This window comes from Gymnoscopelus braueri (assembly GCF_963280865.1).
Source record: "Gymnoscopelus braueri genome assembly, chromosome: 8".
In the NCBI taxonomy this organism is placed as follows: domain Eukaryota; kingdom Metazoa; phylum Chordata; class Actinopteri; order Myctophiformes; family Myctophidae; genus Gymnoscopelus; species Gymnoscopelus braueri.
Window position 1 is genome coordinate 27,052,168 of NC_137609.1, and position 14,245 is coordinate 27,066,412.

The 14,245-nt window shown below is 40.9% G+C and overlaps 1 protein-coding gene across 6 annotated transcripts in view; it reads right to left on the reverse strand.

The window, feature by feature from the left end:
* The window catches only part of LOC308089907 (RNA-binding protein Musashi homolog 2-like), a 295,395-nt gene that overhangs the window by 69,780 nt on the left and 211,370 nt on the right, over window positions 1–14,245 (reverse strand). The gene's annotated exons all lie outside the window — the stretch shown is intronic.

Sequence of the window (14,245 nt, forward strand, 5' to 3'; positions counted from 1 at the left end):
CCTCGGCAGGTCAATAAGAACAAAATTATGTCATAGTAGAGACAAACAACTTTGGCAGTGCATTGCCAACATTCGATTTGGCAATTCTTACACCTCCAAGATGTTCTAACTAGCCTTGAGCACGTCAGAGGTTGATCATCACAATCGAGTCAATCGACATGTCGATCTTCAAAGCCGTCACAGTCGATCACAAACACGTTTGTGTATTGGGAGAGGAGGTGACGAACGCACTGACAGATATGTACAAATATATGGTCATGTGTATGCTTTTTTGTCAAATGTCACAAAAAACTAAATCAATCAATCAATTGAACAGAATGTCTAAATGTGAATATTAATTGATGAGAAAGTCAATATTGTCCATTGAAGAGAAGATATCTGTAATAGCAATTTATTTCATGTTCCTGTGTTTTAAATTGTTTAAAAACGTAACCTAAAAATGGTCTTTATTAAACTTTATAAAAAAGTTTCCTAATATTTTGGCTTTTTTTTTATTCGTATTTAGACTACTAGCCTTTGTGTGGGTGTATATGCAGATAGATTGAGCCTGTCAGAAATTGCAAAAGTAAATAGGAAGTCTTACTCATGATGTTTTTTGGAACATATTGTAGTGGTAGATCTCGGCTTACACATTGGAATAAAAAGTGCTCATGGGCTTGAAAAGGTTGGTTAATACTGTGTAAACAGTGGTAACACATCAGCGAATATCTGTGGTAATATCGCCTTTCCAGCAGTGTAGGCCTATAGGGTGTACCAAAAAATCCTAAAGGGGGCGTCAACATGTGTAACTTGGTGGCGGCGGCCATTTTTGGGGCTGGAGGGTTGGGGCCGGAGGGTACATAAACAGCTTGTAAACAATGACCCGACCGTGTTCTTTTTTTTAACTCACAGTCACAATGGTGAGTTTTTTTACCAAAAACCTGAAACTGCTATTTTGTCTCTGCTAACTAAGAGTAACTAGGTAATGCAACTAGGCTAGGGTAGCCTAGGATAGTCCAGAGTGTTTTTTCTCTCTCTAACGCTATGACAGGCGGGTTGCTCTGCTCATAGACCGAACATTACACTACCGTGGTCTCCAACTTACATAAAAAATAAACAAAGCTATTTCGCTACTCACCGAAACTTTCAATAACACAAAACTGCCTTTGTTTCTGTGAATAGTGAAATAGTTTTGTTTATTTTTATTAAAGTTGGAATCCTCGCACGGTAGTGGAATGTTCGGTCTATGAGCAGAGCAGCCCGCCTGTCAGATCGTTAGAGAGGGAAAAAAAGTCACTTAACACTCTGGACCACCATAGTTGCATTACCTAGTTACTTTTAGTTAGCAGAGACAAAATAGCAGTTTCATGTTTTTGGTAAAAATGTACCTTTGAGAAAATGACGTGAACAAACACAGCTGTACTTGGGTAGGTTGTTGAACGTTAAATCTTTGTGTGGTACAGCTGAGATCCAAGCCATACTATGTCTCTTGAATACATTGTTAGCCTCACACTGTATTCAATCTTGAAGAGGAGAGCTGCGACATGTGAACAGCTTTCTCATAGACCAGCCACACAGTGTGCACTGATCACTATGTAGTCGGCAAAGAAGTTAATGTTTACAAACACAAACCACCGTCACTCTCTAGTCTTAAGCGCGTCTCTATGTACAGTCTGACCCCTCAAGGGCTGTAGCGCCGAAAAGGGGGCGTGGCAAACTTTTGGTGACGCGACGTTGGTACACCCTATACAGTGGTCCACTGTATACACGACCGTCCACTAACGTTCAGAAACCAACCGCATCCAATATAAAACAGTTTCGTCCTCGCTAACTTTATTTGGTTAGGGAAGCCCTGCCCAAGCTGTATTATGCTGCAGGCTTTACTGTCCCATCTCTTGCTGTGGTTGTGAATGCACTGGCTGTGATTAGAGTGGTGCTTGATCCCCACACTTAAACCTTTAACCCCATTTTAGAGTAAAGTACAATGGAAATGTTGATTTGTTTTTAACGCCGTTAGAGAGGAATGTCCAATGGAAAAGCAAAGTTCTTTAAAAAGTCCTTTCGTTTATTTTATTGTTTTCTATTATTTTATTTATTGGACAACTTGCAGTGGTATTATATATTATATATATATATATAATTATTATTCTTATGTTTAATTAAAAACGTTACAACAAAATGATAAACTGTTGATTGCAAGTTCATAATAAAAAACCTATACATTTTATGTTACTGTACTAAAAACGAACTGAACCGAGGTTCTAAACGGGTAATTGGCACACTATAAATAATTCCTTCCTCAACTCACATCATTTGGAACCTTTGATCTTATTAAAAAAAATCAAAGGGAAGAGGATTTGAATATGCAAATTACTGATGAAATATGTCAAAATGCCATAGATGGAATACATTCACCACCAATCTGTTTAATAATTCATCGACTACACGGTTCAAGTTCAACTTTATTGTCATGTCAAGTGTATTAAAAATACAATGACATCCACAGACATTCGATAAAGGGGGGTTGCATGTACTGTATCTAGCAACCTTACGTCATGATCACAGTTGCGGATAGTAGCATTTGAATCACTTTCAACTGTTGAACCAATGCTGTACTGTAGTTCAGAATCAGATGGGCTTGTGCACGCCTAACCGAGTCAGCTATCAAGCTTAGGTAGATACATGGACTTTAGTCCAACCGGCTACATGTACACTGATTCTGTACAGCACATGCAACATTGTCAAGAGAGATTTTGGGGAGGGAACTGGTTTTACTTCTCACACCAAAGGGTAGGATCTGCTCATTAACGTAGTCATGCCTTGTAGTGAGAGGTGGTATTTGCTTTGGGACTACGTTTATTAGTTAAATTCCACTGTAATTCTATCTAGGGAGATTAATTTAACCGATTAAACATCACCATTGAATTCAGCATGAAATAAGCAATTCATACAGTATGAGACATTACATATTAATATTCAGAAAGTCAGTTCGGGCTGCTAAACCACAATGTTCTGCCATCCTGTCAGAACACTCTCAACGGTACAGCCTGGCCTGCTAATGTAGTTATCTTATGGCACTCTACAGTATTTATTTGACTGCTTGTTGGTTGACTACGGTTCATGCGGCTTTCTCCATTCTTGCACTTTGTAAGTACAGCATGCTAATTGCCTAAATTATAAACATTAACAGGACCAAAAAAGTATAGCATGTCAGCTGTTTGTGTCTCTGTGGTATTTTAAAAGTAGCGGTGCATTTTCCATGCTTTTTTATGTCAGACATCACTTTTCAGCTAGCAGTATAATAAGAAAGCTAAACATATTTTGCCTACAAAATCCCTAAAACCATTCACTAAGTGTCCCTATTATTGGACCCACTCCTCTGGGAGACATTCTGATAATGTGTCTCTTCTGCAGATGAACTTCTTTCCCAAAAACAGATTCTAAAGTAAATCTGTACTTATGAAAAAATAAGTCACTGACAACCACTTTCAAAACAGGGAAGTAGTACAGACTTGCCTCCCCCAATCTGGTAATTATATACCCAAACACAAAAAAAGACTAGTGCGAACATAATGACTTCTCTTCAAGACTCAATCATGCAATAGGAAGCAGGAAGGAACATCTTCTAAATAAGAGGCATACAAATTGCACTCAGAAACATTATGTGCGATATAGGCCTGACCTCGACTAAGTCGACTAGTCGACTGGTTAGTCGCGGGGGGTCCGAGTCGACTGCGTGTCTCTTAGTCGAACATAGTCGAACGATTTTTTTATTTTTTTTTTAAGGGCCAAAAATGTTTTTAATAGTTTTTTGGCCAAGTCTACACCTGCAACCACACGTAACTTCCACTTTATTCTTCTTATTCCTCGTCTTTGTATTGGTATTGTTTGTGTTGGAGCACCTCAGTGCGGCTGCAGAGTTCATGTGCAACCTCTTCCAGAGAGAGATAGAGACACTAGAAACTCTGCTGGAGTTACAAAAGAAACTGTGTAGACTTGGCCCTTTGAAAAAAAATGTATTTTGGCCCCAAAAAAAAAAAAAAAAAAAAAAAATATTATTTTTTATTTTTAATTTTTTATATTAGCCAGTCGACTATTGGCAATTAGATTCGACTAAACAAATCCTTAGTCGGGGACAGGCCTAGTGCGATAGTAATAACAGAGCAACCCATCCAGTCTGTTATGACCTGTGTAACGACTGCATTAGCATCGTTCTTAAACCTTCTAGGAGAGTGAGAATTTAAATTTCTCAGTTCACTGATGTGCTGGTCTTGTGTGCTGATATGTAATGTGGATCCTATCGTCCTATAGTGAGGACATGTGAAAACTACCACTAAGCACAAACCAGATGGGATGGCACGCCGCTGCAGAATGCCGTGGTAGCCATGCTGGTTAATCCATTAAGATCGGGAACGCATCGGTGTCATGTTAAGATTTCTTTGGCTATAAAGAATAGCAGATATACAAGCTCATAGCGAGTGCCGCGCTACAAGCTTGTAGGTTTGCTATTTTTGTGAAAATCTAGAAAATCTGTGCAAATCTTTGAATATATGTATTTTTTTAAAGCGAACATTTGTAACTCAAATCTTTGCTTCTGGGGATTCTACAAATGTCTTCTAAATCCTAACAGTTTTTAAAAAAAAATTATGTTGCTATAATATCAGTGGTTCTCAAACTTTTTTCATGTCAAGGACCCCCAAAATGATGTATGTATGTATTTGGCCGCGGACCCCCTTCTCAAAATATGTTGTTCCAGGGACCCCCAGAAGCACAGATCGGAGTTTAAACATATGTATTAGAGATGCGCGGATGGCCTCTCACGTCCTCCGAATCCGCATGTACAAATTAATTATCCGCCCGTTATCCAACCGCTATAATTATATTAGCCAATTTAAATATCCGCACCAACCGTTTTTCCCGTATGTCAAAATATTATTCTTTTCTGGTATTCCCCGTTAGTTGTGTGATGCGATCACAAAATGCATTGATTTAGCCTATAGAATGTCGGTGCGTCTTTTTTCTTTTTTTAAAAACCGGTGCTGCGCTGAACATGAGCGCACATGCTCTGCTGCGCTGAACATACAGAGTTACAGACTCTGTGCGGCATCCAACATACAGGCATCCAACATACATGCGGCATCCAAAATACAGAGCGCACTGCTCTGCTGCCAGCGCAGCACCGGTTTGAAAAAAAGAAAAAAGACGCACCGACATTCCATAGGCTAAATCAATGCATTTTGAGATCGCATCGCACAGAGGCTGCTCTACACACTCACACAGACACGCAGAGATTTAGCTATTTTATGGATAGATGTCATTAATTTATTTACCGCAATATTTCACCCGCGGTTTATCCGATATTAATTAATAATTATATTTGATTGACCCGAATCCACCCAAACTGCGGTTAACTGCGGCAACCGCGGCTAAAACCGCGATCCGCGCATCTCTAATATGTATATAAGATTTGCTCAAATGTTCCACGATTTCTCAAAAAATAGCAGATCTACAAGCTCATAGCATGGCACTCGGTGCCGCACTATGCTGTATATGTGCTTGTATATCTGCTATGTATGCTTGTATATCTGCTATTTTTGAATAGCCAAATAAATCTTAAAATGACACAGATGCGTTCCCGGGATTAAGTATGCCTTGAATTTCGAATAAATCACAGTGTCACCAGCAAAGCACCCCAACACCATCATGCCTCCTCCTCCATGCTTCACGGTGGCAAACACACATGTCCCTGTCTCACAAAGACACGGTGAGTGGAACCAAAAATCGAACCTTTTGACTCATCAAAATGAGTATTTACTTTCTATTTATTTTAATTTACTTTGAAGAATAACATATTCTGGTTTGTTCAACGCTTATTTGTTCACTACATAATTCCATATTAAATGTTCTTTCATAGTTTTGATGTGTTCAGTATTAATCTACAATGTAGAAAATACAAAATACATAAAGAACAACGTTTGACTGCTAATGTGTGCATTTTAGCATTGATAAATACTGTTTCTCATGATGTGTTGTTGCATTCCAAAATATCCTTGGGCGCTGGGACCCTGCAGCATTCCACATATTTAAGGTCAGTACCTTTGCACTAATGCCAATTGCATACAGGTCACTCTTAACAGGCAATGTTTGATAGGTATTATAGTGAATTCACGTTGGTCGTCTACAGTATAAAGGCAGGGTGGGAGGAGAGCTGAGCTTGTGGAAATGATGGATGGACTCCTGTCAGAGAATCTGCCATCAGCCTTGTGGTGCCACCTTCGACTGGTTGCTTGACGCTCATCTGTCTGGAAATTAGGCAGCGTGGGAAAGTATTGCCAAGTCCAATCTTCCATCTATCAATTTCCCTAAAAAAATTTACCCCATACTAATAAAATGTGTGAGTGTTCGTTCTGCTACAGAGGAAGTAACAGCTTTTTATGCTGTGGTGCCCTGGAGAAAAAAGGACCAACTAGTGCTGAGCGATTAACAAAAATGCAGATTTTTTTTTGTCTGATTAATACATAAATGGAGTACTTGCTCAATTATTTAAAATCTACAAAGTTCAGTTATCAGTTGGATTTGATGTGCTTAAAGTTGTACTTTGCAAAAGACTGCTTGCTAATAAACACATTATGCAGGAATGGTCACTTTTCCCAGCGTGGTGGAAGACTTTCAGCCAATGCATCACATGACTCAACACAGTCAGATAGGAGGAGGCATGATGATGAAGTGATGATGATTATCCATATTCTACAATTTGAGTATAATCTATATCATGATGTATGTCGTATCTGTTCAGGAAAATGGGTTGGCCAGGCGATAGGCAGCTATCGCCGGCTATGAACGAACTTCGACTGAATGATACATGAGACAGCTCCCTCTGACACCGCTCTCAGATGCAAGAAGACCTGTACAGCACATGGACAACGGCTGGTTGACCATGTCCTGTGGGATCCAATGTTACATCACATATCATGCGGGTGGCAGAGCCATTGCCTGCCGCCTGTACCTTTGACAGGTCAGGCCAGGACAAGGCAGGGTAATCTAGGTTCTACTGTATCTGCATCAATCATTTATGACCTATCTTACATAATAGTCATAAGGAGGATGGATGAGGTCTATTTCTGCTTAGTACTTCACTTTTTCAACACAGGTTTTTCTCAGTTGAGTAGGAACGGTATGCATCCTGTTGGGCACAGCCCCCTAGGTTCAGTCCATGTGCAATTATTTTGCCGGGAACTTGAAGTTCCTTCATCTTACAAGTCCCCCCTCTTTGGGAGGAAAATGGCTTCCCTGTTAATTATGATGATGACAGGAAAATAGTGGACAAAACAGTCACATACTGCGGTAATGATGTGTTTAGTATCAAAATTGGAGTGCAGCAGGCTGTTTAAATTGTAGCATTTACCCCTGGTTCCGCCATAGTTGATTGGCTTAAAGAGGTGGTGCCATGGTTTTGCACTTTTTCTGTTTTTCATGTGTCTATGAGGTTGATAGAACTTCATTAAGCCCCCTGGTGGTGTTTTTATGGTGTTTTATGTCTTCTCTGACTATTTTGAGTTTCTACCTGGAGGCTGAAACCTTGAGGGTCAAACGTGCCAATAGAAAAACAGCCCTTTAGTGACATAGTAAAAATATACCCTCCCCCACATTATCATAACACAACAGGTGTGGGCATGAGGAGGAGGAGGGACTAGGACAGGTGGGTGGTGCTAAGGTGGTGGAGGAGGTGCTAAGGTGAGAACCAGGTATACTTAATGAACTGGAGGCGTGTCCACATAAAACATAATTTATACAATTTCTGTATACTTTTTTGAAAAAAATCTTCCTCCTAGTATAACCATAATACCTGATGATTATGTTTTAGGGGGGGGGGAAATCACTGAAAATCACGGCACCCCGTCTTTAACTAACGTGCTAGAGTATACATGTATTTGCAGAGGGTAGACAAATACACTACAGTACCACTGTTCAGTGTGTGTGTGTATGTGTGTGTGTGTGTGTGTGTGTGTGTGTGTGTGTGTGTGTGTGTGTGTGTGTGTGTGTGTGTGTGTGTGTGTGTGTGTGCACGTGCATGTGAATGCGTGTGTTTGCAATCGCGCTGAAGCAGATTAATTATTAATGCATTCATCATGGGCCAACATGGTCTGTTACTTGTTTTACAAAGTAAATGACGTAAAGCAATTTCTTAATTGCGTTTTTTTCCTCTGCTGTACTGTATATGTATGGAAACTGCAATACCTAAAGGATCGTGAATTTTGATTGCAACCGATGTCGTCTGTGCAGCTCAAGTAAGTAACGCTCTCAGTTTTTACATCTTCCGTGAAGTCACGTTAACTTCACCCAACCTGGCTCTACCTGGCTCTGGAAGACACCAGCACTTTGCTGAAGCTCTGAAAGGGTAACACGGGGCATTGGCATTGAGCAGTGCAACCAAAGCCCTTCCTAAACCTCTCTCTGGCAGAGCAAAACGCCTCTGGAATGTGTTATGGACAACCTTATGCCTACAGCAAGAGATCAAAGGCACACGCACTCTCAGAGTTAAATCAACAGTGAGGATTTTGCTGTGCAGGTGTCAATGAAGAGCCACCAGCCTCAGACGACACCAGGGCTCCAGCACGGCTCTGATCTTGTCCGTTGGGGGGTTTCTGTCACTACCGTAGCGATGGGTCACGTGGTGTTCAACGTGTCTCATCTTCTTCGGGCTGTCGTAGCTGAGTGGGTAGAGAGGCCGTCTAGTAATCAGAAGGCCACCGGTTTGCCTCCAAGCCTGCCCATGTCTACATGTCCCTGGCCTGAGCAAGACATATAACCGATGTCCGATTGCGGTGAAACTTTGCACGCACAACAACTTGAGGAACAAATGCTCATGCTTCTGGAAACACCGGAGGCAATGTTTATATGTTTTTAATTGATCTGGGCTTTATGGTGCGCGCCGAGTTTGAAGTCAGTCAGTCCCTTATACTGTATGCGCATGACCATAGGCATAACGGTCCAAAAAAAAAAGAAAGATAGAGAACCACTGCTCTATCCAGCCCCTGGCACATGTGGTGCACAGTAAAATCCTCAGTGTTAATTTAAGACAAATTAATAAACACTGAGGATTTCAGGTGGTTCTGTTGTTCTTTGGTCATACTGGCAGAATGTGAACTAAGGGTGCAACGGTTCAGTTAGCCCACGGTTCGGTTCAAACCTCGGTTTTTGGGTCATGGTTTCGGTACAGAAAAAAAAAAAAAATCCAAAATGTTTTCTTTATTTGACTTATTAATAATAAAAAAATATATATTCTGACATTCCAGTATTTTCTGCCATTCATTATTTTCAAGGCATTTATTTTTACCTTTACTAGCCTATCACTGATTTATATTACTTACATGATTAAAAAATGCACCTATCACTGATTTACTTACATGATTAAAAAATGCACCTTATGTCACTATGCCTCACACGTGTGCGGGGAAGGTACTGTCACAAAGAAAATCATCTCTTCAAAGTTTTGCTTAAACATCAGATTTTAATCTCTGCATAAGGATTTAAGGATGTTATGCTTATAATGCTTACAAGAAGTCATCGAGTACTTTGTTGAAAGTGGTCTGACGGTAATAACAACTTTAAAATATAGCTGCAAGCAGCAATAAGCGGTTTCGAGGGATAAGGCAGAGGCAGGAAGAGGCAGGCAGAGAGAAAGTGAGAGAGTGAGAGAGAGAGAGAGAGAGAGAGAGAGAGAGAGAGCGAAAGAGAGGCAGTTAGAGAGAGAGAGGGAGAGAGAGAGGCAGAGAGAGAGAGAGAGAGAGAGAGAGAGAGAGAGAGAGAGAGAAAGAGAGAGCGAGAGAGAGCGAGAAGAAGTGAACATGCATTAATTAACAAAGTCATGATTTTTGTTCAGTAAATCATATTTGGACTGGTTAAATTGGGGTTTGAACGAGGGACCTACAGACTTGCGGGTAGACAGTGTAAAGGATAAGGATAAGGATAATTCCTTTAACAGGTCCGTTCATGAAAGTCCTTGCGGTCTTGTTTCCAATGAGGGCCTGTGAGCAATTGGGGGTTAAGAGTCTTGCTCAGGGACAAATTTCATTTCATCGACATTCGACACATTTGCTGGCCTGGCCTAGAATCGTACCTGGGGCAACCAGGGCCTCTGGCTCCCTAGGCGGGCTCACTAACCACTCAGCTATGGCCACCCCTAAATAGGGGGAAGGTTGCTGACTAGATGACTCTTTTCTACACCCACCCTCACTAACCTTCACCTCAGTAAAACAACGACCTAACCTCAAGAAACACTATTTGTAAAATGAAGAATTCGCAATGATGATCACTTCAACACATTCGAACCAGCGACCTATGGATTCACAGGCTGCCTCTCTTCTCATTGAACTAGAGATATGGCCTCCCTGATGGTGTCTGTTGATATCTATAGGTTCTTCCGTACGTTATGAACCGAGCCTCTGTTTTGCTAACTACTCTAGATCTCTGGTTCACAAAACATTTACCAATAAAGATTTTTTTTGTCTTCTCGGAATGGAAACTAGTGAAAATAGTCGATCTACAAGCTCACAACGCGTTGCTATCTGAAAAGTTGTGAGATTGTAGATCGGCTATTTTCACAAGAAAGTATGTCATACATAAAAAACAAAAAAGCATGTTATTTTTTTTTTAAATGCACATGTCTGAATTAACAGGGTCATGTTTTGTACAATGCAATTTAAACGTAAACTGTAATGAGTGGGATTTGAACCGGGGACCTTTAGAACATGAGGCTATTCAATCCACAGCCTCAGGCAGTGAGAAAGGAGAATCCAACAAAACAAAACAAAAGGGCAAATGAAGTACGTCATACATTGAAAATAACTAATAAGCATTTCACGTTATCTTTAACAATTGCACATGTATTCATTGATACAGTCATGTTGTGTGCAATGCAATTATAATGAAGTCTACATGAGGTGGGATTCGAACCGGCGACCCTGTGGTCTCAAGGCAAATGATTAAGCGATCAAGCCATTGGACCAACAGACCTGAACTGGTGAAAAAGGTGCTCACACATTTGACACAGTTTCACGCAAATTGCTCAGAAATCCTGGGTTTAAATGTTTTTCAAACTGCTCAATATAGCGTAAAATCTAAGGGCGGAGCTTACTGGTCAAAGTGATAGATATGTTCCTCATGAGTCAAGGCACATGTGTAAGCAAGTTTCACGGCTGTCGGCCAAACGAGGCATAACATTTGCCTGTTTAAAGTTTGCATTTAAAAAAAATTGCTATAGCGCCCCCCTTTGACCAATTGGAGTAAGATTGGTTTCAGTGATACTTGGAATGACCCTCTACATTATTGCAAAGTTTCAAACAAATGTGAGTCTGCATGTACGTGTTAGGGGCAGATGAATAATTGTCATAAAACTGCAATATTCATTGGCTCTTAAAAGCTTCATTTTTTCACTTATGGAAAATCCCCCCCCCCAGTTTGTCGGCATAGGTCCAAAGTTCATGTGTAAAACGTTTCGTGCAGATTGCTCAAAGATCCCGGGAGGAGATAGATTTTTACTGTTTTTCATATAATTCAAAATGGTGGGAAATCTAAAGGTCAGAGGTCAAAAGTGTTGCGTATGAAAGTTGTTAGGCATGAGGAGACGCATGTGTGTATCGAAGTTTAATGGCTGTAGGTCAAACAGGGCATGAGTTGTACCTGTTCAAAGTCAATTGAGTGAAAAAGTTTTGTTTCTTAGCCGTTTGGCATAGCCCTCTACCATATTGCCGAGTTTCGTAAAAAGCGACCACACGGTTAGGCCAGAACTGAAAAAACGGCGGAAGACGAACGCCTAGGGTTTCAATAAGGCTTCGAGCCTGATAGGCCTCGAAACCTTAATGAGCTCCTGCAGCGAGTGGAGAGGACAACAAGGCTAATCATTTTGCTCATTTATTAATCTGATGGTGTCGCCCGCCAATCTACAGGCTCCCAATGTGTCGTGATGCTTATGGATCAGATGTTTTTGGCGAGCAACACCAGCTGGATTCACTCGCGGATCATAGGGAATCCCGGGATTTACTTAAAAAAAAAATGTTTTTCTCAAAACTGAAAACCTGCGGTTTGTAAAGGCGCATTTAACCGCGCAGAGTGAACCGTACGGTTCGGTTTTAACCCGAAAACGGCTGCACCCCTAATGTGAACACAATACACAAAGAGAGAGAGAGAGAGAGAGAGAGAGAGAGAGAGAGACAGTGGGCCACGGATGGTTTACTTAATAAGCACTAATTCACTCCAGGCCATGGTATATTGTCATTATATCACAGCTAAGGGGCATTGTTGGAAAGCCCCCCTTAGGTGTTGATGTTGAGGAAGTATTTGGCGAGTGTTCAGAGTTCTGATGGTTTGAGAGAAGACATTGTTAAACAGCCTGCTGGTGCTTGCCCGGATGGGCTACTCTTAAACCTCCTAACAGATGACAGGAGTGCAAAGCGATGGCGGGAGGGGTCAGTCACCTCATACAGGATACAGGATAAACAAGTTGAATTGGAAGTGATGACACAAAAGAAAGCAGACAAATCTGAAACTGAACACTATAACTGAAGCTGATGAATGGGTTCTTTCTCCTGATTGAATTAAATTGGCAACCCACCTGGAAATGTATTTTCTGTTTATTAAAGAGCTGGAGCGAGTGAGAGACGGGAGGATCTATGTTACTGAACAACAGTAACATCCTGTGACAGTCCCCCGACTGTTACTATGTTCTGGCCCCACAGTGGTGGAATGAACTCCCCACTGATGTCAGGACAGCAGAGTCACTGCCCATCTTTCGCCGCAGGCTAAAAACCCACCTCTTCAGGAAACACTACCCTTCCTCTTCGCCTTGCCTACTTGTTGTTAACTAGTTGTACGAACTCTTGTTTTACTGTTTTATAGGCCTGTACCCGACTAAGGATTTGTTTAGTCGAATCTAATTGGCGACTAATTGCCAATAGTCGACTGGCAGTCGACTAATGCAATTTTCTTTTTTTTTTCTTTTTTTGGGGCCAAAATACATTTTATTTCAAAGGGCCAATTCTACACAGTTTGTTTTGTGTCTCCAGCAGAGTTTCTAGTGTCTCTATCTCTCTCTGGAAGAGGTTGCACATGAACTCCAACACAAATAATACAATACAAAGATGAGGAATAAGAAGAATAAAGTGGAAGTTACGTGTGGTTGCAGGTGTACACTTGGCCAAAAAACAATTAAAAACATTTTGGCCATAATTATTTTTTCTTCTTTTTTTTTTTTTCTCGACTAGATTCGACTAAGAGACACGCAGTCGACTCGGACCCCCCGCGACTAACCAGTCGACTATTCGACTTAGTCGAGGTCAGGCCTACTGTTTTATTGGATCTTGTTTATTCGATACACTTATTTGTTTTAGCTCTTGCTCAGTTGATTTTCCTATTTAGTCTCATCTGTTTATGAAGGTAGGTAGCTGATATACTGCACTTTTACTTTAGCGCTAGGTATACTCTTGGTTGCTTGTTTTAGAAGAGAATGCACTTAAATGCTACTGGTGATTAGTAGTTTTGTTCCCTACCTATGTTGAATACACTCATTGTAAGTCGCTTTGGATAAAAGCGTCTGCTAAATGACTGTAATGTAATGTAATGCACTATAAGACGGAGAAACAGGTCTTGATTCACCGCTTGTGAAGTTATTGTAAGTTTGTAAGGCTATTCATTCAATAGCATATACTGTAGCAATTACGCACGTCTAGTAAAATATTATTTATTTACGTAATGCAGGTTTAACATTTTTGTTTAAAGTGTCAATGATAGAGGTAAGTAATTTACTAGTAGTAAATTACTAGTAGTAAATTACCGCTGTATCTCTGCATCTGTCAGTTATAATACTGTGGATGACATGAACGCTTGGAAAAACGTTGCTCATCACCACAGTGCTCCATGATGACCACATATCACCAGCATGTAATACATATAACAATCTCTGGGACTCAGTAGAGGGTGTTAATTCCTGTTTAATGAGCTCCCGCTTTGCCAGTGGCTTTCCAGCCACATCCCTGGACAGTGCCACAGTGTCTGTGTGTGTGTGTGTGTGTGTGTGTGTGTGTGTGTGTGTGTGTGTGTGTGTGTGTGTGTGTGTGTGTGTGTGTGTGTGTGTGTGTGTGTGTGTGTGTGTGTGTGTGTGTGTTTGTGGAGCAGGAGCTGGAGCTGGAGAATTGAGCAGAAGAGGGAGAGGCTCCACTCTCCAGTCCCTTAGATTGACAGTCAGAACTCAACCACACAATTTCATGGT